This window comes from Rana temporaria, chromosome 1 (genome assembly GCF_905171775.1).
Source record: "Rana temporaria chromosome 1, aRanTem1.1, whole genome shotgun sequence".
Classification (NCBI taxonomy): domain Eukaryota; kingdom Metazoa; phylum Chordata; class Amphibia; order Anura; family Ranidae; genus Rana; species Rana temporaria.
Genome location: NC_053489.1, coordinates 229,804,791 through 229,829,863, shown reverse-complemented (window position 1 = coordinate 229,829,863; position 25,073 = coordinate 229,804,791). Strand labels below are relative to the sequence as shown.

At 41.7% G+C, this 25,073-nt stretch overlaps 1 protein-coding gene across 1 annotated transcript in view; it reads left to right on the top strand.

The window, feature by feature from the left end:
• The window catches only part of MYO18B (myosin XVIIIB), a 764,821-nt gene that overhangs the window by 642,200 nt on the left and 97,548 nt on the right, over positions 1 to 25,073 (top strand).

Here is a 25,073-nt window from a genome sequence, read left to right as displayed (position 1 = left end):
AGATACTCCCAAAGGGTTAATTACTTTAAAAGGGATGCAGACCCTGAAACTTTCCTCATTAGAACACTGCAAGTGCATCAGCTGCTTAGATTGAATATAGACTCTTCCATACAGGAACCAGAAACAGGTACGACTCTGCTACCAAGTGTGTTAACAAAAGTGGAGTTATTCTTTAAATATATTAGTGTTCTAAGTAAAGTGGTTTCTTCACATGCTCACAAATGTCATGTTCCTTTGAGTATTCAGTGACAGTTGAGATGATTGTGATTTATAGTTTAAGTGTGCATGTACATATTTATTAAGATTTTATGTAGGGTTATAAAAAATAATGCCATGGAAAATATGCAGACACACAGCAGGCCTCACAATGAAAACATTTTAAACAATTTCACATGAACAGATGATATCTGAGAATTTCAGTTTCCTCATTACTTGATTGCAGCATGCATAGAAAAATTTGTTCCATTGGAATACTTTAATAATTAAATGATAGTTAGGCCAAGAGTATTAATTTAATTGGCACACAAATGAAGACTAATTGGCTGAATAGTTCCAGACTACAATACATGTACAACTAAAGCTTCCTTCTTTTGGGATTAAGTACTACAGACTGGTCAGCCTATCTATAATGTCGGTGTTATATGTTGCTCCCGGTTATCACAATGAAGTCTGAACCCAGGTTAAAATAGATCTTCAACAAAGTTTATTTCATTCCAGCTGGAAGCAGGGTAGAATAACAATCATAAGTAATAAGACAAAGAAAAGAGAACAAGAAGGACGGTTCTCAGTTTTTAAAGTGTTACTAAACCACAACCATAAAATCAGTCTGTAAATGCAGTAAAGCATGCTTGTTATACTCACTGTGGAACCTAAAGTGTTAATCCTCAGCATTGTGTAAAAACACTGTTTGATCCTGTCTTCTATGATCCTCCCCTTCTTCCACTGTCCCCAAGCCATCTCCTTATAGAACAGAGCTTGGGGACAAGCTGCACATGATCAGTTTGGTGTGTATTGCTAGAGAGTGTTTTTTTCTTGCGAGAGTGCATGTGATCAGCACAGGACCAATCAGCACTGCCCAGACAGAGGGTTAGAGCTGCCTCATAGGACAATCCAAGGAGAATAAAAGCTCCTCCTACAGGCTTTACAAGACACTGATAAAAGTCAAAAGACAGCTAAATACTGCTGATGAGAAAAGGTATTTAGCAGTTTTTATTTACTAAAATAATTGCATTTCCATGCTCTGTGTACTGTGGGAGATCAGATACAGTGAATGCAGGTTCCGGGTTTACTAACACTTAAAGTCTTAGCATCAGCTTATATGCTTGTAAAGAGCAAGGTAAGAAACTAACAGAAATTCCTATCATACCATATCTGCCTAAAGTTCATCACAAAGTTTGTCTCAGGCTACAGGTATCAATGCTCCATAGAGAAGATTTCTCTTCACATCCTGTCCTGTACATGCCACTGGATGTGAGAGAAAAAATATCCAAAGTGTGGGAACAGCTACTATATGAGACTCATGGGTGTGTCCCTTTGGGGGCTGTGGTTCCTTCTACTGACTGCTGAGTCCTGTAGTGTGTCCCTTTGGGTGCTGTGGTTCCTTCTACTGACTGCTGAGTCCTGTATTGAAGTAGTAGTCGGTGGCAGGAACAACGGTGTCCAACAAGGGGGGAAAACTATCTGACACACCTGGAAGTGTCAAGCCTCGTACACACGACCGAGAAACTCGACGGGCGAAACACATTGTTTTGCTCATCGAGTTCCTTTGTTAGGCTGTCGAGGATCTCGGCAAGCCAAATTTCCCCATTCCCATCTAGGAAAAAGAAGACATGCTCTCTTTTTTGCTCGACGAGATCCTCGACAGTTTCCTCGTCGAAAAGTGTACACACGACCGGTTTCCTCGGCAAAAAAAAAAAAACAGCAAGTTTCTTCGTCGTGTGTACGAGGCCTCGGATATCAGCAGTGCTGCTAAAGCTGGCCATACACTAGCAAATTTTCAAACAAATGTTTGTATGAACATTCATATAAAAAATTATCTTTGGAAAGTACCTCAAAAAAGTTTTGCTTTTAACATTCGATTTACGAGTAAATGGACTTTCCTGAATAAAAAACACATTCACTGATAGAAATGTATTTGTTTGATAGAAATGTTCTATCCTGCTACTTCAAATTACTTATCACTTCAGCAGGAACAGTTGGTCCATAAGGGGCGTGGGGTACTGCCCCACTGGCTTGCATGCGGGGATACATGCGGGGGCGCCAGACTCATAGGTTTCTATGAGTTATTTTTTTCAAGCCACATGATTAGTGCCCCAAACCCACCCACTTGTGACACTAGCGAATCAATATTTGCTATTGTCTTCTGGCTTTTCTTCCCGGCAAACTAGACAGGAGGCAGATTGAGTTGGCCGGAAGGAGAAGTAGAGGAAGCTGCGGCGCCGCAACTGTGGAGGGGAGTGTGCGGACCTGGCGGGGTTTGCCCCCCAAATCGTTTAGCACCAGCCGCCACTGCACCGCAGTCAAAAGTGAACATTGATTTGACCCCACTAACTGTACAAAGTTTGAAAAAATGTGATTAAAATTAAAAATGTCTAACAAAATTCTACTAGTGCATGGCCAGATTAACTCTGCAAGAGAGAGAAAAGTGTTCTCACCGCCTGCCTTAGGAGTAAATATTCATTCTGTTCTATCATCCTGCATTTTCTTTTGGGGGGGGGGGCAGTTTGTAAAGCACAATAATAGCCAGCAGTATCTAATATGAATCAATCGTGTTAGGCCCTGTACACACGAGCGGTTCATCCGATGAGAATGGTCCGACGGACCGTTTTCATTGGTCCACCGCTGAAGTGGCCTGATGGTCTGATGTGTGTACACACCATCAGTTCAAAAACCGATCGGGTCAGAACGCGGTGACGTAAAACACACGACGTGCTGAAAAAAACGAAGTTCAATGCTTCCAAGCATGCGTCGACTTGATTCTGAGCATGCGCAGGTTTTGAACCGATGCTTTTGTGTACTAACTATCGGTTTGGCCCCGATTGGTCAGCGGTCCATCGGTTCGATTTTAAAGCAAGTTTTACAATTTTGGTCCGAAGGACTAAAGACCGATGGGCCGTACACACGGTCGGTTTGGACCGATGAAACTGAACCTCGGTCCATTCTCATCGGTTTTGACCGGTCGTGTGTACACGGCCTCAGATGATTTTTTTTTATTTATTCTGGAGATTTCAATATTGCACTACAAATAGAAATGATGATATGCACCACGCAATAAAGCAAAGCAACCAATGAGCATGTTTTCTTATTGGTTTCTATGTGTTACTACACATGGTACATGATCCCTGCTCTTGTATAACCTATTTAATAAGCCTGTGCTTGACTGCAGTTTGTAAAATGTAATTCATCAGAGCGTATCTCCTCTCACACTTTTACCAGAATTCAGGAAGCTGTACCTGTGGACCCTTGACATGAAAATATAGTGTGGGAGGTGTAGTGTTCTCTGAGGTGCCATATTTCTCCAGCACTATATTTATAAGCTGCCTCCTGGATATTCCGTGCAGCTCATAATTTTGTCCTGTGCTGCATGTTTTATCCTTTCTCAGCTGGAGACTGAGGCAACCAATCAACTTGAGACTTGGCCCTGAAGCACACAAACAAGTTATGTTTCACAGTCCACTGGTTTCTTCTGCACTTCATGTCCTATAGCCTGCTAATACAATCCAAATATTTTATTTGACCCTTTGAGCAATTAGATTAGCTGTCTTTGAGGCACCATATTTTATTATTTCTACCAAGTCATGTAGCTGAGCTTATTTTAATGCCAGTCATGTGACTGGCGTTTTTCCTCAAGGAAAATAATAGCTTTTTACTACATATTGTACGTTTTTGCTGCAATGTAATGTAAGCATTATTTTTGAAGTACCACCCTCGTGTATACTTACCCTCTGTTCTCATGTTTTCACATGTTTTTTCATGTTTTAAGGATGGATAGATTCCTTCTATGGTCACTATCCATATATACAGTATTAGATTATGGAATTGTTTATTTTGCCAGATAACTGCTGAGAAAAAGTATAAGCAGTGATGATTTCTTTTTCAATGTGATTAGGTATTCAAAGCAAACACAGCTTCCATTATTTTATTAAAGTGATTGTAAAGTCTCCAGGTTTTTCACCTTAATGCATGCTATGCATTAGTATGTTTGTTAACCCCCCCCCAAAAATGTAATCCTGTTGCCTTAACACATGTTCTACAGCACAGTGCTTGTGCTGTGTCATTTGGCCCCCGTATCACCTGAAATACCTGGCTAATCCTACTAGCTTCTATCCTCACCTCTCTGCACTGACTCCGATCTATCAGGACTGCTGAGCTCTGACACCGGAGTCAGCATACTCTCCTGTGTCTGTGTCTTTCTCTCCCCCTCCCCTCTCTGAGTCTCAGCTCCCCTATCCTCCCCTCCTGCTCTAATTTTTTTTTTCTATAGTTCCTTCTGATATAGAACAGTAAGCTCCCGAGTGGATGTCATTTATAAAAATATGCGGTATATTAGCTTACTTCAGAGCGCTGCTCGCCGCTCACGTGACTGCCTGCCGGTCTTCGCTCGCCGCTCACGTGACTGCCTGCCGGTCTTCCCCCTCCTCTCCTCTTCTCGGCTGATGTCAGTGGGGGTTTCGCAGCACCTCCCCCTGCAACTATTGCATCAGAAGACGAGACCGGCAGGCATTCAGCAGAATGCTGAACGGCGCTCTGAAGTAAGCTATTATACTGCATAATTGTATAAATGACATGCACTGCAGAGCTTACTGTGATATATCAGTGTGGACCATAAAGCATTTTTTTTACCTTAACAAACACTTTAAGGTGAAAAAATGTGCATGAGCCCAGTGGCTCCAGTTCCTCATTGGACAGATTGGTAGCAGCAGGAACCATTGGCTCCCACTGCTGTCAATTAAATCCAGTGACACAGGAGCGGGGCCGAGTTCTGCTGTCTGTGTCAATGGATGCAGCAGTGAGACTCGTGAGCAAGCCTGCATGGGTGTCATCATGGGTTTCATCATGGAAAGCAGCTTTCCCTGGGGCACACGGTGAAGGGGAGGATCCAGAAGTGCAAGCAGGGCACCCCAGAAGAGGAGGATCGGGGCTGCCTTGTGCAAAACCCTTGCACAGAACAGGCAATTATAACATGTTTGTTATTTTTATGTAAAAAAAAAACAAGCCTTTACAACCCCTTTAAGAAAACATTCACTTTGCACAGTGAACAGTGGGGCTGTTTAACTAAAACTGGAAAGTGCAAAATCTGGTGCAGCTCTGCATAGAAACCAATCAGCTTCCATTTTTTTTTTGTCAAAGCTTAATTGAAGTTAGAAGCTGATTGGCTACCATGCACAGCTGCACTATATTTTGCACTGTTTAGTTTTACTGAGCCAACTTTTGTGTCTTTAGTAAAGCAACACAAAAAAATCAACCCCATATAAGACATGCTATAAAACCAAAATATTCAATCTATAAAGGTTAGAATTATCGGCTGTGAAATTAATTTTTTTATTTTCGGTGATTTGTTAACTATACTCCTATTATGTTCTGAAAAAACACCCAAGAATGCAAAGTTGCCCCAAGTTCTTGACTTTGGGACATATAAATCCCACCAGGGATAGACTGGGATAGAAATTTGGCCCTGGACTTCATCCAGACTGGCCCACTTTGACAGATCTCTCCCATGGCGGCAGGACAACTCCCGCACCCCCTCCCTCCCCCTCGGCCACCCAAGCCCCCTCTCCCCCTTCACTAGCCACTAGCCATTCTACTTTATTAGAGTAGAACGGCTGGTACTGGTACTCTTATAGGCAGTACCAGTGGGGAAGCTAGACATTATTTCACCCGAATCAGTTTGGTGTTCCCCCTTATGGTACAAGATTAGGCAGAAGTGAGAAACTCCCAGGCCATAGCTGTTGAGTCAGCTGTCTGTCCCTTCCCCCCATGCTCCTCTGTCGTCCCCCCTGCTCCTCTGGTCCTCCCCCTGCTTCTTTGTTACCCCCAGGTGAGCGCTGCGGGGAGGGAGAGACAGAGGAGCGGAGGGGGGCAGCAGTCCGCTGTCACTAAAGCTGGCCCACTGAGCCATCGGCCCACCGGGAAACTCCCTGTGGTCCCAATGGCCAGTCCATCCCTGAATCCCACCATTGTAATATAAGACCCACCGGGGCCCTGGAAGAGGTATTTTTATGATGAAATGCATTGGTTGAGTCTCCCCGTGACGTCATCGCATACAGGAAGTGACCCAGAACTTGATGCCAAGACTGCTGGTTTGATCCCTTTACATGCGCATATTCATATACTTTTTTAAATGTGTTCTTTTACTGTACTTTAATGAAGAGTATTTTGATACGGTCTGTACTATGAGAAGTGTATATTTTATTCTACTAGTGAAGCACAACACATGAAAAAAACTATACTTTCAAAATTAAATGTCCATATACTATATAAAATGTAGAGAAAATTATATATGCATTAAAATTCAGTGTCCAACACCCAGTGCTCTGTGCTTTGCAGCAACTAATATGCAAATCTTCTTTCTAACATGTGTTCATCTATCACCAGAAGCAATGCCTGCTCACCTGACACATACAGGTAAATCTCTCATTTAATATATACGACTGATGTTACACTCTCTGAGCACGGATCCCTTCTATCCTTTGTTTCACTTTGAGGGTCAGATCCACCTCATCTCACAAACTCCACCAGTACTGAAGAAGCCCAATAGTAGGGCGCAATGTGTCTAGGAGGGAGGAGCCAAGTCTGTCACATCATGTCACTGCCACGATCCCATCCATAGTGATGAGCTGGCTGACAAAATCATTATATGCGCATCTTTTAATGAGATTTTTTAACTGTTTTTAACCACTTGCCTACAGGGCACTTTCACCCCCTTCCTGCCCAAGCCATTTTTCAGCTTTCAGTACTGTCACATTTTGAATGACAATTGCGTGGTCATGCAACGCTGTACCCAAATGAAGTTGTTATCATTCCCCCCCCCCCCCCCACAAACGTAATGTTTTTTATTTTTTTGCTCAGTTTAGGCCCATACGTATTCTTCAACATATTTTTGGTTAAAAAAATCGCAATAAGCGTATATTGATTGGTTTGCGCAAAAGTTATAGCGGCTACAATATATCAGATAGGTTTATAGCATTTTATTATTTATTTATGTTTTACTAGTAATGGCGGCGATCTGCATTTTTTTTTCGGGACTGTGATATTGTGGCGGACACATCGGACACTTTTGACTCATTTTTTGGACCATTCACATTTATACAGCGATCCGTGCTATAAAAATGCATTGATTGCTGTATAAATATGACTGGCAGGGAAGGGGTTAACACTAGGGGGTTAATATGTTCCCTAGGGAGTGATTCTTACTGTGGGGGGAGGGGACTGACTGGGGAAGGTGACATCGTGGCCGCCGGGCTCGTGCACCAGGTTCCCAGTGACGTGGCGGGGGCGTGCGCGCCCCCTAGTGGCTCGGGAAGGCGTGAAGTCATATGACGTCCGCCCAGAACGAGAGAGTCTTTGTCCCGCCATCATATGACGGCGGGCGGTACACAAGCGGTTAAAAAGTAGGGGATTAATACATTTATTACAAATGGAGAGCACTATGGTGGTTTTGTCCCTTATAACACTCAGTGGAGTTCGTAAGAGGAGGTAGACCTGACCCTCAGAGCGAAATAAAGGATAGAAGGGATCCGTGCTCAGAGAGTGTAACACCATTCGGATGTGTCAGATGAGTGATTTACCTATTTGTGTGTGGTGAGCAGGCATTGCTTCTGGTGATAGATGAACACATGTCACAAAGAAGATTTGCATATTAGTTGCTGCAAAGCACTGAGCACTAGGTGTTAGAAGGTAATGTTGAAGAGAGACAACGCACACAAAGGGGAACTCCCAGTTCAATTTGCAAGATCCTCTTTTAGGGGCTCAGGCTGTATACACCACAGCACAAACAAGTAAAAGGATTTAGCCGGCAACTCTGTAGTCCATATAGCAATTTTTTTTTTTTGAAAACTTAAATTTTATTGAATTTTCAACATTTTCCAGGTAAAGGATAAACAAAAGAAGTGACCAGGAAAGAAAAAAAATTAAAATAATAGAAAAAGACATAAAAGGACACATGGCATCATAAAGGGGCAGCACTAGGAGGGACAGACAAAGTTGCCAGTGCAACCACTGCATAATAAGACGGGTCAGTGCAAAATCCAAACTAGTTAACATAGGACCTAGTGTCTATATCATCACAGAATCTAGCCTGCCACAGTGTGTCTTAGCGACCAAGGGAACATAAAGTATAGTGGGGAAGTAAAGAAGAGTCAGTGAAAGCGGAGAGAAGTATAGAAAGAGAGGTGAAGAGTGCAGGGGAAAAAGAGAGGAGAAAGGTCCACCATCCGCCCCGAACCCCCCCACCCCAGCCCGGGATACTTAACCAGGTCGCCCCCCCCCCCAAGACAGGGGTTATCACGTGATCGGGGCCTCCAGCGCATTCCATAGTTCCCATACCTGGTTGTGGGTGTCAAGAGTGTTATTCAAGGAAGCTGTCATGTATTCCATCCTTTTAACGTCCCTGATTCTAGAGTGCAGTTCAAACAGGGAGGGAGGTTCCTTCTTTTTCCATTTCAGGGCCACTAGGCACCGTGCGGCCGTAAGGACCTGGGCCAGGAGTTTTTTAGAAAGTTTAGAAAACGAGGGGGGTGGGAGGCCCAGAAGGAAAAGTTTAGGACAAAACGGCACCGATGAACCAAATATAGAGTGAATTAGGGAATGGACTGTCTGCCAATAGGGCACGATCAAGGAGCAGGTCCAATAGGTATGATAAAGCGTCCCCACCGCGTCACAGCAGCGCCAGCATCGGCGATCAGCTGTAGGGTAGATAGAGTGGAGCAGGTCTGGGGTTTGGTACCAATGAAACAGAATTTTATACTGGTTCTCTTTATAGAGCGTACAGATGGAGCTCTTAGAGGCCTGCGACCATATAAGCTGCCATGCCTGCATGGGTATATCTTCACCCAGGGCCCGCTCCCACTTGCGCATGTAGACATGTCAAGGCCCAGTAGGTGACATGTCCTGTATCAGGAGCCGGTAGGTGCGCGAGATCATACCTTTGGGGGATGACCCTTCCAAACAGATTCTCTCAAACTCAGTTAAAGGGGAGAATTGAAGATTCGTCACTAGAGATTGAGCAAAATGACGGATTTGTAAATAACTAAAAAAAGCCTGTTTGGGCAAATCAAAAGCCTCTTTCAGGTCTTGGAAAGACCGTAGGGTTCTGGTTCTAGTATCCACCAATTGACCGAAGCGAAATAAGGCCCTATCTCTCCAGAAGTGGGACATCTGCCAGGTCAAGCTGTCTGGGATACTAGGTGTAAATAAAAAGGAGGTGACCAGGGAGGCGATGGAAGTGAGGGGATATTGCAGTTTAGCGCGCCGCCACAAGGTTCGCAATAATACCATAGGTCCTAGGAGTTGTGATGGGCTGAGCGATGTGTCGGGACTCCACAGCATGGAGTTAGGGTGAGTGGGCGCTAGCCACAATTTTTCAATTTGCGTCCATCGATTATAGGCATGGAGGGTACACCAAGAGGCCACTGAGCGCAACTGGGCGGCTAAGTAGTATTTGGCAACGTTAGGGAAAGCAAGGCCACCTTGGTCGCGAGGGGCATACAGGACTGACCTAGCTATCCGGTGTCTCTTATAGTTCCAAAAAATTTTTAACAAATCGCCCTGGATGTGTCTAAGGTGTGCTGTTGGGACAGGAATGGGGAGCGTTTCATAAAGATAGAGAAGCTTAGGCAGGATCGCCATCTTAATGGTTGCTAAGCGACCAAATAGGGACAGCTTCAGGTTTTTCCATTTGGCCAGGGATGCCTTAATGGAGGTGTATAGTTGGGGAAAATTGGCCTTATATAGAGTGTCATAGGAAGGCGTAAGGTAAACACCAAGGTACTTTAAGGCAGATGTCTTCCAGGCATATCCGAAGGATTGGGAGAGGGCAGACAGTGTCCGGGGTGGTAGATTGAGGGGGAGGGCTTCCGTCTTAGAGTTATTAATTTTGTACCCCGAAAGTGCACTATAGCGGTCTAACTCTACATGCAAATTTGGGAGGGAGACTTGAGGTTGTGTAAGGGTGAGTAGGACATCGTCCGCAAATAGGGAAATCTTAAAGTCCCTAGTGCGGACTGGGATGCCTCGAATATTTGGGTTTTGTCTGATGTGTGCTGCTAGGGGCTCAATACATAGGGCGTAAAGAAGAGGGGAAAGCGGGCAGCCCTGTCGGGTTCCGTTAGAAATAGGGAAAATTGGGGAGGAGGCAAATTGGGTTCTAACTAGTGCCGAAGGGGACGAGTATAAATGGGCAATAGCTTGTAGGAAGGGGCCCTTCAAGCCAACACGCCGGAGGGTCGCAAACAGGAAAGGCCAACCCAGCCTATCAAAGGCCTTTTCCGCATCCAGGCTGAGTAGCAGTGCCTCAGTCCCAGTCCTGTTTGCCACTTCCACAAGGTCAATAACTCGCCTGGTGTTATCCCCCGCTTGACGGAGGGGAATAAACCCAACCTGGTCCTTGTGGATGAGTGACGGCATGAAGTTGTTCAGCCTAGTCGCCAGCAACTTAGTAAAGATTTTTAAGTCTGCGTTGAGGAGGGCAATTGGTCTGTAATTAGAACAGAGGGTATGGTCTTTTCCCGGTTTGGGGATCAACGTGAGGTAAGAGGTCTGCATGTCTCTCGGGATGGGGGAGTTAGTCATGAAAGCGTTAAACAGTGCAGTGATATGAGGGAGAAGGATCGGTTGGAAAGTTTTGTAGTAGAGGTACGTTAGACCGTCAGGTCCAGGGGCTTTGTTGTTCGGGAGGGCCTTAATCGTGTCAGTTACTTCCTCTTCAGTGATAGAGGAATTAAGGCTGGCTAGGGCGGAAGGGGCGAGAGCAGGCAGATCGCACCATATAGCAATTTTAATGGTTGGTTACATGAAGTGACAAGCATTTTTTTTTTCTTGCCCGTGTGTATAGGGTGATCCTGTATAGCATTCCACTGTGCTTTTAAATCTTTTGAAACATGTCAGGTGATGTAAATCTTTTCTCTCAGTCCTGTTCTTGCATTTTGGCATCTTGATGTTAACTTCTTAATTGCCCAGTTAATTGCTTCAATTTACCATTCAAATAGATTTTGGGGTGGAGCTTATATGAGTATAAATGTATTGCCATTTTTATGTTTAACATGCTACAACTTAGGCTGTTGCTGAAACGTGTCAGTTTTTGGTTGTCATATGTAACCAACCATTAAAATCACTATATGGACTACAGAGTTGCAGACTCAATCATTTTACTTGACTGGGTGTTAGAAACTGTGAATTTTGTTGCATATATAATTTTCTGTCCATTTGATATATGGACTTATAGGGCCAGATTCACAGACATTTGCACTTGCGCCGCGTATCAGTGATACGCTACGCCGCCGTATCTTACCTGGCGGAATTTCGAATCCTCAGTGATTTTGCGCCGTAAGTTACGGCGGCGTAGTGTTTTTCTGGCGGCGTATTTGAAATTGGGTGGGTTGGGGGCATGATTCATTTAAATGAAGCACGTCCTCGCGCCGAATGAACTGGGCATGCTCCGTTTTGAAATTTCCCGCCGTGCTTTGCTCGACGTCATTTTTTTAACTTAGACGTGAGTTACGTCCTTTCCTATTCACGGACGACTTACGCAAAAAAAAAAAAAAATTCGACGCGGGAACGACGGCCATACTTAACATGGCAAGTCTATCTATACGCAATAGCAGCTTTAACTATACGCTGTAAGAGAATGCGACGGCCGCGCGTCCCTTGATGGATCGACGGAAAAAGCTAATTGGCATACCCGACGCGGAAAACGACGCAAACTCCACCCAGCGGGTGCCGAAGTATTGCACCTATGATCCGAAGGTGTACGAAGCCGTACGCCTGTCGGATCGAAGCCAGAAGCCGTCGTATCTTGGTTTGAGGATTCAAACTTAAAGATACGACGCGGCAAATTTGAAAGTACGCCGGCGTATCAGTAGATACACCGGCGTACTCGCTCTGTGAATCTGGCCCTTAATTTTGAAAGTATTGTTTTATGTGTTGCTTATTTTTTTGCTAATAATTGCATTTGTTTATTATAAGGTGCAACAAACATTACTATATTGGAACCTATTCGAGAGGATATCCTCTTTTGTGTTTGCTGCTCTTCTTATTTATTTATTTTTTTGTGCGCACACTTTCCATTTTTTTGTGCACAGTTTCCATTTTTTAACATTTGTCTTATATCACCCCTATAGACTGTGGTGTGTTACAAATAGTTCACCTAAAAGTCCAACTCCAATTGCCCCCCCAACCTTCTCCATTGGAGAACACCCAACTCATATGCAAGGGCCTGCCTAAGTAATCCAACCAGGTAGGCTGTTGCATTACACATTTAATAATAAATCAAAAGGAGATTGTTTCAAATGTCAAATGAATATATCAAATGTGTATTAAATCAAAATGGAGCATGTGGTCTTAGAATAGGTGGATCCCAGGAAATGCTAGCTCATTCATATGCCACTTACTGGATATTCACAAGCTGTTCATCAGACACAAGTGTCACTTTTGATAATTGGAAGAACCAAGTAGTAATCATGGTTTATAAGTGCTGATAACCAGTAGTTGCAATCACAGAAATGTTTCCAAAGACTGCCTGATCAGTACAGAATAATAACAGTTAGAAGAACATATATAAGACCATACCTTAAGAAAAGCAGCTCTAAAACTGATGACACATCAGTCTTTGTATGGTCAACATAAGAGCTGAAGTTTATGAAAACTGCACATCTGGCTGCATCTTATATATACAAAGCAAAAGGGTTACAAAGAATCATATTTTGTTTTATGGCTGCAGAATGGAATGGCTTTTTTTATGTGTAAATATTCGCTGAAATGTCACAGGTTATGAAGGCAGAAAACTGTACCGTACCTCTAGCTTTGAGATGTGATAGCACACTGTGTAAATTACACTATTTTGCATCAGCTTTGCTCCAAAATTGTCTTCAGTCACAGATCCTGGTACAGTTATGAGACGAAGGAAGCAGACATCTAGTAAATAGTCATTTCTCCATGCATAATGCATGTTACTAACCTGCATACTGCTATCAGTTTTATCTCATCATAAATACAGTACTTACATCCCTTGTCTGTTACCTTGACAATGTGGATACTGTGTGTTTTTTTATTTATTTATGATTGCTGATGAGGTGGAAAAAGTCTCCTGCTAATGAAGAATATAAAAATCAAGACACATTAAAAGGGTGCCTTCCATTTTGTTTTGTCAACAATGCTACAGTACTCTGATTAAGTCAGTTTATGCAACAGCAGAACTTGCTTTGGGAATTCTGATTACTCGTATTCTCGGTACAATTAAAATAAATTGATTTTTTTTTTTCAGCCACATAGTGAAATCCTCTGCAGACTGGGTTGATTTATATACTGTAGTAGGTCTGTCTCCCAGATATTTTACAGTAATCAGCGTGTAGTCAATGTTCTATATATCTACATCATTTGCAGAATAATGAATCCAATCTACAAAATCCTAACTGCAACATTTCTGTTCCCGCTAAAATGTATTCATATCAGATGTTATTCATTAAATACTGATTTGTTCTTGTATTTTCTTCTGCAACGTTTCTAATGACATACTGCTATTTGAAAGTAAAAAGTTTTCTAGTCAAGGAACATAGGAACATATTCCGAACTGTGTTTGAGTTTTCTTTAGCAAGATACTATTATGCATACTGTATTTTGAGGATAAACGTATCTTTGTGATAAAGATGAAAATTATGTTTTAAGATGCCACATCCAGCTATTAAGAAGTGAACCATTACTTTAAAAATGAGGTGGCACTGTGCTCAATGCAATAATCCAGTCTTGTGCAGGTAAAAATCTTTTTTACTTTCCATATATACAATATAAATGGGCAGTGCTGTGACAAGGTACTAGACAAAGATGGCCAACACCTCCCGCCATAACAAGCCAAAACAGCTTTTGCTTGCACAATAATGCATAGAGTGGTTGGGCTGGAGCAGGGTGCACAAATATTAGCTGGTTAGCATCTTTTGGCTAATGGTCTGTTTTGGCCCAGTTTTATTTAGTGTAAAAGAGCAAGAAAAATGGACAGAAAATAAAAATGGTAAACACATTTTTATTATTAATAATACAAATTATAATAATAACAATAAAACATAGTTATTGTTATCTAAAGCTTACTAAGGGGTAAAACAGGCATTTTAGCAGAAAATTATAAAAGGGCCTTACCTTGTGTAATCTCTAGGGCCATCAGTTTGACATTGATTTTGAACTCTCACAGCAAGAGGGTTATCTGCTCCAGCTACAGTACAACCACCATAGCCTCTCTATTTGCCTCAGCCCAGCCCTGTGACTAAATTAACATTTCCAATTTGTCTAGCAAATCAAAACCAATGCTTTAAGTGCCAGGAACCATACAATTATTATTTATGTCTATACAGCGCTTCTTTCGATGCAGGCTGAGAAAAGACATTTGCTTCAGATGTTTAGCTAAACCCAGCCCATTCCTGCATTATCTTTTTATAGTCATCCATTGTCATGTTACAGGATCACTGCTGAACTTTCAGTTATTTTTATAATGTTTAAAGAAAGAGAACCCAACTCAGCACACAAAGCATACAGAATGGTGTATTTATAGGACATAGCACAGATGTAACCTGTAAAGTTTCAGCCCACACTCCACCTAGTAGCCAGCCAAAGGAAATCCTTGGCTGGCTACTAGGTGGAGTGTGGGCTGAAACTTTAGAAGTCTCTGGGGTCAACTACCAGCCCTGCCCTGTCCTAGCAGAAAAGGTGATAGATATATTGCTTTGGCGAAAGTCAGAAGTGGTAGCCCTTACTGATAGAAGTGGTTTTCTGTTTTCTCTGTGGTTGGATCTTCAAGGGTCAAGGTGTAGTCCCGAAGCTTTTATCATGGTACTTCCCCCTTTAGCTGAAGCCATGTGGTGCATGAGGATTTTGCATTATGGGAATACTCTCATCCTACTATTTGGACATGCCTCTCCTGTAGGAACGAGCCTCTCTTCTGTCTATTATCTCTCGGAAATCTACTATGGACTGTTAGCAACCTTAAAGTTGTGTGCTGCTGTCCCTTGTGGGAGGCTATACTGTATTATTTTATTAACTCAAACTATTCAAAAGGTGTATCCTTTTCATGGACTGCTCCTGGAAACAGCTATATGCACTGGCTTAGTGAGGTCTGTTGGAGAGAAAGGCCAGTAGCAAATTGTAATGGCAATTAGGTCTTGAATTTACCAGACTGGGTTGCACTGAGGGTGCCCCCCTGTCAAATGGACCCTTGGGAACCCATGGCAGCCTCTTGCTAGGGGACTCAAGTGTACCATATGGACCACCCAGCAGGATACCTATGGGTTATAGAGTGAATGTGCTCTCCCCATTTAAACCTATGGTACAGATAGAACCAGAAGTTGCTCACCAAAGAATGGTACAGCCAAAACTCAGTCCTGCCAAACCTTTCTGATCTGCATATATAACTAACAACTAAAATAATAACAGCTTTCCTTTAGATTGCATAGAATCACTTTTTAACAAGATCACTTTTGTTAAATGTTAACTAAACAAAATAAATAATCAAATCATTTACATAACCAGTGTGAGCAATGAGTGACAGAGATGGGAAAAATAGAAAGTCCTTTCATGATTAGGGAAGATATCTGTGGGCTAAAGAAATGTGACAGGCAAAGTGTGCCATTTTGCTACAGTGATTGTGGGCATGGTCAATGGTGGGTGTTGATAAAAAGAATGGTTTATGTGACAAACCTTGGAATTCAACCACAAAGGAAGATAGTGTTGGAAGCCTTTCTTCTGCTGGGGTCACGGGAAGAAGGCAGCTATATAATGCCCCGCATATGTCACTGACTGCAGGTCCAGCTCTGAAGTCCAAATGATGATGTAACCTACTAACCCAACATGTATTTTCATTAGGGGTCCAGTGGGCAAATCCCAAGTTAAGTCTTTTCATTGTGTCTGACTATCCTAAAAGTCACCAGAGAGTAACAACTTCCAATATCTACAAAGGTGCCCATCCTATGTCTGTTTTCAAATGGAGACTGTGTCCCCACTGAGGTTTTTTTCTATCAGATTTATTATGCTAGCTCGTGAGGGGAAATATCTGTCATGTTCATGTAGACAAAAGCAAAATCTTAACCCTGAGGGCTTCTTCCTAACTGACTTTTTAGTTTGGTACCTTTCAAATACAGAGGAAGCAGGTATATTTTCCCCACTTCTCTGTTCTGACATTGGGTGGATAGACAGTGAAAGAAACTGTCCCAAATGGGGGCACTGTCAGCAATAAAGAGCTGAGAGAAGATGCTATACTTTCCCACTTTTTGGCTTTAAAATCATTAATGTAGTTAGGGCCTTAAAAAATAATAAGCTAATCAAAGTAATTGTCTGCAGTAAATTCAGCAGTATTATGGTTTCATATGAAGACACAGAGGGGTTTATTTACTAAAGATAGACCGTGCGAAATTAGTCACAATTCTTCATAGAAACCAATCAGCTTCCAGGTTTTGCACTCTTAACTTAATGTAAATGGGACATTTTTACAATCTATCCTGAAGAATATAACTTGACAGATAGTAACCCACATTTAAAACGTCCGTTTTGCTGCGTTTACATGCTCTGGGGCAGATCCACATACATCTGCGTGGGTGCAGCGTATGTGAGATACGCTACGCCGCTGTAACTTACTTTGCTATTCTTTGAATCCTGAAAGAATTTGCGCCGTAAGTTACGGCGGCGTAGGGTATCTCTCGCTGCGTAAGGGTGCGGAATTCAAATGCGGCGAGTAGGGGGCGTATTCCATTTAAATGAAGCGCGTCCCCGCGCCAAACGAACTGCGCATGCCCCGTCCATCAATACTCCCAGGGTGCATTGCTCCAAATGACGTTGCAAGGACGTCATTGTTTTCGACGTGAACGTAAATGGCGTCCAGCCCCATTCACGGACGACTTACGCAAACGACGTAACATTTTCAAAATTATACGCGGGAACGACGGCCATACTTAACATTGAGTACGCCACCAGATAGCAACTATATTTAACTATACGCCGGAAAAAGCCGAACGGAAACGGCGTAAAAGAATACGACGGCCGCTCGTATGTTCGTGGATCATCGGAAATAGCTAATTTGCATACTCTACGCGGATTACGACGGGAACGCCACCTAGCGGACATTGAAAAATTGCATCTAAGATCCGAAGGTGTACGAAGACGTACGCCTGTCGGATCTAACCCAGATGCCGTTGTATCTTGTTTTGAGGATTCAAAACAAAGATACGACGCGGGAATTTTGAAATTACGCCGGCGTATCACTAGATACACCGGCGTACTTTCTTTGTGGATCTACCCCTCTGTTTTTAGTTTGCGTTTAGAAGTGTTTCAAATATATATATATATATATATATATATATATATATATATATATATATATATATTTTAAATAGCCAAAAATGAAAATGCCTGTAAACGAAAGGCTACTAAACACGAGTTACTGCGTTTAGCCGTGTATATCCACGTTGAGCCGCGTTTAGAAGCATTTGGAGCTTGAAATGTCTCTAAACTCGGCTTCTGAACCCATTTTTTGCATTCCAAAAAAAGACTCTACACTCAACTGCCTAGAAACGACTGTTAACAACCCTGTGTACATATACTGATAAGATAACATAAAGGAGATTTCAGGGGCAGCTGAAAAAAATGCCCAACTGCTCCTAAATGTCCATTTAACAGCAGCAGTGTACATGAGGCCTTAGCATTGGTAAATAAACCCCAGAGAGTCTTGTGAGTGCCCCTGCGTCCCCTTTCCATGTCTAGCCCATAAACGCTTTGTTACACATAACCTTGGTATGTTCAATGTATTGTGGTTTTTAATTACTGAAGAACACTACAACTTTAAATTAATTTTATAAGAACACATTTTAATTAAAATGTTAGATATACTGTAAGCCAGCTTAATCAATCTATCACTTGTAACTATATTTCTCAAGAATTGTATAAAAGCTGTGTTTTCTTAAACCTATAAACAACACGGTGGGTATAAAGAATGTGAGTCATTTTTTTATTCAGGGCTGCAGGAAAATCTTCTACCATAGTACAGTATGTTGTTACTACTCCAGATCATTCTGTAAGGGCCTAATCCAGTCAAGCCTTTTACTTGTGCCTGTAATGAGATTACACATGTAGCAGATATATATCATGTTTAGAAGGAGGGGGCGCAAAATGTTTGATTAATTTAATTAAGACTGAAATACATCTCTTCTTATAGTAGGAATTCTCAGCTGGACACACAAGTAGAATGTAATTTAACAGTATGACTCAAGTTTTTCTAATAAACTTATCTTGTATCCTCCAAACATGGTGACCTTTATGTACTTTGGGATTTGGTGTGCTGATCCCATTATCGCTGAGTACTTTACCACTCGGATGTTAAATCCAAGATATAGAGCAGTGTAAATATATATTTAATTTTCTAATAACTGGTCATAGAGTCCGTACTTATAGTAATGGTTTAACCTTTGCTTATTCAAAGAGTATGTTATTTGCTACGTTTTCTCTTTGCTATACTTTTCTCATCTTGAAAACTGTAAATGAAAGACCGCTTTGCATTGGGATAACATTAGAAAAGGAGCTATTCCATTTCAGCTTCATTTAATTACATATTTGAGTTTTTAGTGCCACTGTTTGCTTCACATTATCCTTGAATTCCCTGGGTAAAATTCTGTAATTGTAATATTTGCACATTTAGAAATAGCACAGTGAGCTTACAGATAAATAGTCCAGCTATTGCACAAATGTAGATCATGGATGAACCTTAATAATAATAAGTACCAAGTCATGTATGACCAATGTATTCATTATGATGGCTCCAAGTCATGCAACTCTCAAGACCAGCGGGAGACCAGTAACTGTAAGAAAATAAAAATTAAAGAGATTACAACAATCCTAGCACACTTAAACCCTTGATTAGTGTAGTAAAAACATACGGGCACCAATGCACTTACCAACTGAAATCTTGTGTAAGGCTCATCATCACTACACAAATGTTGACAGCTGTCTCTGGGACCAGGTGTGGATGCACTGGATGCATCTCCTGTGAGCCACCAATCCTCTTTCTGGGACCTGATGCAGACTTGCTGGAGGAAGTACCTGTTGCCTCAGCAATCACATCTCTCAGAGGGGCAGGATGGACGGTGTGAAAGTTCCTAATGCAGCAACTATGCAAGCTCTCCACCCACAGGTTGCAGCTTAAGATGCACACATGGCTGGTGGAGATGCCTGGGTTGCTCAATGCACTGAAATCCGTAGCAGCAGATGGCTAAGCGAATGGTAAATGTTGATAGTGGTTACTATAATGACGTGTTGCGGAGGCGTGGCCTCATTTAAAAAGTCAGAATAGCAAGCCTCATTTTCTCCCTTATATACCTAAAGTAATCACTGGATTCAATAACCTTTTGCCTAGTGACAATACTAACATAATAGCCCTACACTGCCAGAAATGCTCACCGATCTTCCAAAAAGCAACCTAATAACAATAAAATATAGGTACATGAAATTTATAATATATTTATTAAAATATTAATATTAAAATGAAATAATAACTTGTATATTTATATAGCACTTACACTGTAAATGTACTGTTTCTTAACAATAGAATACTACCACACTCTCTTAAAACAAAAAAAACAAAAAATTCATAAATCATTTTCATGATTAAAAATGTATAAAAATGTATCAATTATAGACCAACTAATATATATATATATATATATTTTAGTTGGTCTATAATTGATACATTTTTATACATTTTTAATCATGAAAATGATTTATGAATTTTTTGATTTTTTTGTTTTAAGAGAGTGTGGTAGTATTCTATTTTTTAATATATATATATATATATATATATATATACACAGGGGTGGACTGACAACTCATGGGGCCCCTGGGCAATAGAAGATTATGAGGCCCCCCGGCTTACAGATGGCCACCACGCCAGGAGGTATTGCATAGGCAGGGCAGCTAAAATTTTAGGATTTTAACATCAAAAGCATGTCGGTTTTGGACATATCGGGGACAGATGTAAAAAAAACACAGATTTTTACATACTGTCCCTTTTTTCATTGAGCCTGGCAATTCTGATGGGGCCCCCTAGTGGCATGGGGCCCTCGGGCAGTGCCCGAGAGTCCCAATGGTCAGTCCGCCCCTGTGTATATATATATATATATATATATATATATATATATATATATATATATATGTGTATAGTGACAATAAAAACTATACATGTATTAACAAAATCATGGTCTATCTTTAAACATTTATCAAACATAAGGTACCTAGTAGGGATGAGCCGATCAACCCCCGGTTTGGTTCGCAGCAGAACATGCGAACAGGCAAAAAATGTGTTTGAACACGCAAACACCGTTAAAGTCTATGGGACACGAACGTGAAAAATCAAAAGTGCTCATTTTAAAGGTTAATATGCAAGTTATTGTCATAAAAAGTGTTTAGGGACCTGGTTCCTGCCCCAGGGGACATGTATCAATGCAAAAAAAAGTTTTAAAAACTGAAGTTTTTTCGGGAGCAGAGATTTTAAAGTGAAACAATAAAAGTGAAATATTCCTTTAAATTTTGTACCTGGGGGGTGTGTATAGTATGCCTGTAAAGTGGCAAAAAAGTGGGAAAAAGGTAATTTAAAACTACTTGCGGCTATAATGAATTGTCGGGTTTAGGCAATACAGATAAAAGTCATTGAAAAAAACAAACCAAAATTTAAAAAAAAATATTGCGTGGGGGTCCCCCCAAATTCCATACCAGGCCCTTCAGATCTGGTATGGATATTAAGGGGAACCCTACGCCAGAATAAAAAAAAATGGCGTCGGGTTCCCCTCAAAAATCCATACTAGACCCTTATTCGAGTACGCAACCTGGCAGGCCACAGGAAAAGAGGGGGGACAAGAGAGTGCCCCCCTCCTGAACTGTACCATGCCACATGCCCTCAACATGGGGAGAATGCTTTGGGGGTCTAAGACCCCCAAAGCACCTTGTCCCCATGTTGATGGGGACAAGGGCCTCATCCCCACAACCCTTGCCCAGTGATTGTGGGGGTATGCAGGCGGGGGGATTATCTGAATCTGAAAGCCCCCTTTAACAAAGGGGACCCCCAGATTCCCACAATTCTTGGGAAAATTAAAATGTATTTTTTTTTTTTTTTTTTACACAAAATGTTGATTAAACAAGTTAATACTCTCACACAGCACATGCATACTTGCAATGACACCCCAAAATACATTTTGCTACTCCTCCTGAGTATAATGATACCACATGTGTGAGGCTTTTACACAGCCTGGCCACATACAGTAGAGAGACTCAACATCCAAGTAGCACCGTCAGGCGTTCTAGGAGCATAAATTACACATATCATTTCCTGACACCCTGTCACACTTTTGAAGTCACTGGAGCACCAGAAAAATGGAAATGCCCACAAAATGACCCCATTGTGGAAATCTAACACCCACATTTATAATATATGAAGCATAATAAGTCTTTTGAACAGTTAATTTTTTTCCAGATGTTTTTGGAAAATGTGGAAATAAGCTTTTTGAAAACATACATAAAGTTGTCCATTTACAAGTTTTTTCCAACACATAGCATTTACATAGCAAAAATGGCACCCTAAAATACATTCTGCTACTCCTCCTGAGTATGGCGATACCACATGTGTGAGACTTTAACACAGCCTGGTCACATACAGAGGCCCAACATTGAAGTAGCACCTCTAGGCGTTCTAGGACCATAAATTACACACATAAATTCCTGCCAACCTATCACATTGTTGAAGGCCCTTCATATTTCTAACACATAGCATGTACTGTACATACCAAATACAAACCAAAATACATTCTGCTGAGCAAAAGGTAAAGAAAATATTACCTGCAGTTTTAGTAGTGCAGTGGTCCACAGAGGAGAGCATCGGTTGAGGCAGCAGGCAGGAATGTGGACAGCGACAGCAAAACAGGCAGCAGGCATAAATACTGTCCTTGGTCAGTACAGGTAGAGATGTCAGCACAGCCAAGGCATTGCTCCAGGTAGTAGGCAGGGATGTTGTCAGCAGAAGCAAAAGGATTGTCCATGCAGCAGGCAGGAATACTGTCAATAGTTAGTACAGGCAGCAGGCAGTTATATGGTCAGTACAGCCAAAGTATTGGTCCAGGCAACAGGCACACGGTCCATAAAGTCTTGGATCACATGCACGCCAATCTGCATAGTGACTGGCTGTGATTGGACACAGCCAATTGGGCCTGATTGGGGAGGGGCTGTGTCCCGAGGGACACGCCCAAATGCTCCGCCCACAGTAGCAGCGAGAACCGGAGGACATCATATGATGCCCACCCAGGATGGGATCATGGGAGAGCCCTCCTGCGGACATCATTTGACTATTCACTGGTATTGAAGTGGTTAAATGATAGTACTAAAGCCAGGTATAGATGGTTTGAATCTAGATCAGTTCAGCAGGGACCGGCAGAGATCCAAACCATATATGGCAGGCTGATTGCACACAAGTCAATCCGTCGATCAACTTGGGTTCAACCAGCATGTCGGATTTTTAACATACGATTATTGCCATCACCTATAGCCTCTGGCAATAATTACTGTGTTCTACCAGCAAGAGCGGCTCCCCGCACCCCCCTAGGGAGAACACATTAGTGTTGCAGGAGAGATTCCTAATCAACACTGACTGGAAATTTTCTTTCCTGCAACCACAAGAAGAAATGGCATCATCCATTACATAAGGTTTGAGTGTATGTATCTTGTACTGCAGACATGGTTTCTTTGTGATACTGACTGAGTACTGTTTTTAATTGGTTAGTTCACCTGTAACCTAATGATGGCTTATTAAAGCAGTATACAGGCGATTGGGGTGACTAGTTCCAATAGGTAATACCCCAGTTTGATTTCTACTGTACCGGGACATCAAGAGGCTAATACCCTGTCAAAATCATATTGTTTACTGTATTTAAAGTGGTTGTAAAGTAAAAAAAAAAAACCTGCAAGACAAAAAAAAAATGAGTTAGTATGTATCAAAATACTTACCTTAGATTGACGCTCTTGCAGCGGTCCCCTACACCGCTATGACCGGCGACATGTCTCCAGGAGTTACTTCTGTGATTGGCTGAAGCATGTATCGATGACATCAGCGCAATCGTATACAGTGAAGATCTCCTAAACTGTGCAAGTTTGGGAGATTTTCATAGTACCTACAGGTAAGGCTCATTATAGGCTCACTTGTAGGTAAAGGTAGTGTAACAGGATTTACAACCACTTTAATAATAAATACAGAGAATAAATGTGTTATTTTGTACCTTTAGTATATGCTTGGAGTTTAGCTATAACAAAGCTACAGTAAGTGATCACTGTAGGTTATATCATAAGCATATAGGGTGGTAATTCATACTTCACCTTCTAATAGAATATTATACCACCCCCCTCCCCTCCCAGCCATTGAATATTGGCTTTCTAATCATTATCAGTGCTATTTTGACATCCTGACACTCTTCCTGTGTTCTAGCAGGTGTCAGGCGAAATCAATTGGGCAGCTTATAAAGCAAAGCAAAATATATAACACCTTGAACTGTAGGTTGAAGGACATTTGGTGACATTTATTCAGAAAATATTTCTTATCCCAATCCATTGAACCTTCTGCAATAAACCTTTCAATCTGCCACTTTTTAAGAGCAGTAGATGTGAGGTACCCGTTTTATTCAATTGATTGATTTTGTTTTGAGTTCTAAATTTTGTTTCATGGTGTTTTATATATCAAGAGAAATAAGAATGACAATTTTCATGACTTTGTTGAGTTAATTATCACTTGTTTGTTAGCCACGCTATGCAGTCACCAAAAAGAAAAACTCAAATTCTTTCCCTTGTCTGTGACATAAATACTGCTGCCTCCAACTCAGTCTGCTTTATATATCAGGTTTACTCTAAATACAGCATTTACAAATGTGAGATGGGCTGGAGGTAAAAGTGGCCAGCATAGGACTTTTATATGGTTGGATCACAGCAATTTAGCAAAGAGGTAAGTAAACCACCTACAGCAGAACAGTGAAATATTTCAACTTGTGTTTACAAGTTATGTAAACCTTGTTAAAGTGACAGTAGCATATATTCAGTCAGATAGACAGTGAATTAATAACCTCCACTTTCTTGTTTTAGAGTTACTAAGTGCGCCTAAATAGCATTGCACAGTTCAATAGACAACAGAGTTGAGCTGTGCTGTCCTGTTCACTCCATAGTCTAACGTAACTTGGTCAGAGAAACCCCTTTTCTGGTCAGATACACCCCCCTTTCTACCTTAGCACTACAAGACCTCATGCGGACCCTTTTGATTGGTTGTGTGGGTGATTTTTTTTTCAATGCCCAAAGAGAGCACTGAATTCAGAGGACGGAGGTTCATTCTGCTAAGTAGAAAAGATATTTTATGCAAAATTCCGAAATTATAACAGTTCCTATCTCTGAATCCAAATCCGAAAAATCCTTTCAGGTAAATGTTGCCAAATCTCTAAACCCAAACAACTGAAAATTCCAGACCCCCCCTCCCCGCCTGTTCTACCACCACCCTCAAAGACTAGGTGTGAAGATTATCCCTTATCACTCACTCAGAAGCCAGAATTACCCCCAATGATACTCTCAATGAAAACAGTCTGTTTGGCATCATTTCATACCTGAAGCCCAACTCCAGGAAAAAAACATCTACCATTGCAGTGCCCCCCCCCCCCCCCCACACACACACACTTTAATGCCCTGTACACACAATTGGAATTTCCGATGGGATAAAATCCGATGTAATTTTCCGTCAGAATTCCGTTCAAGCTGTCTTGCATACACACTGTCAGACCAAATTCCAACCGTCCAAAACGCGGTGACGTAAGACACTACGA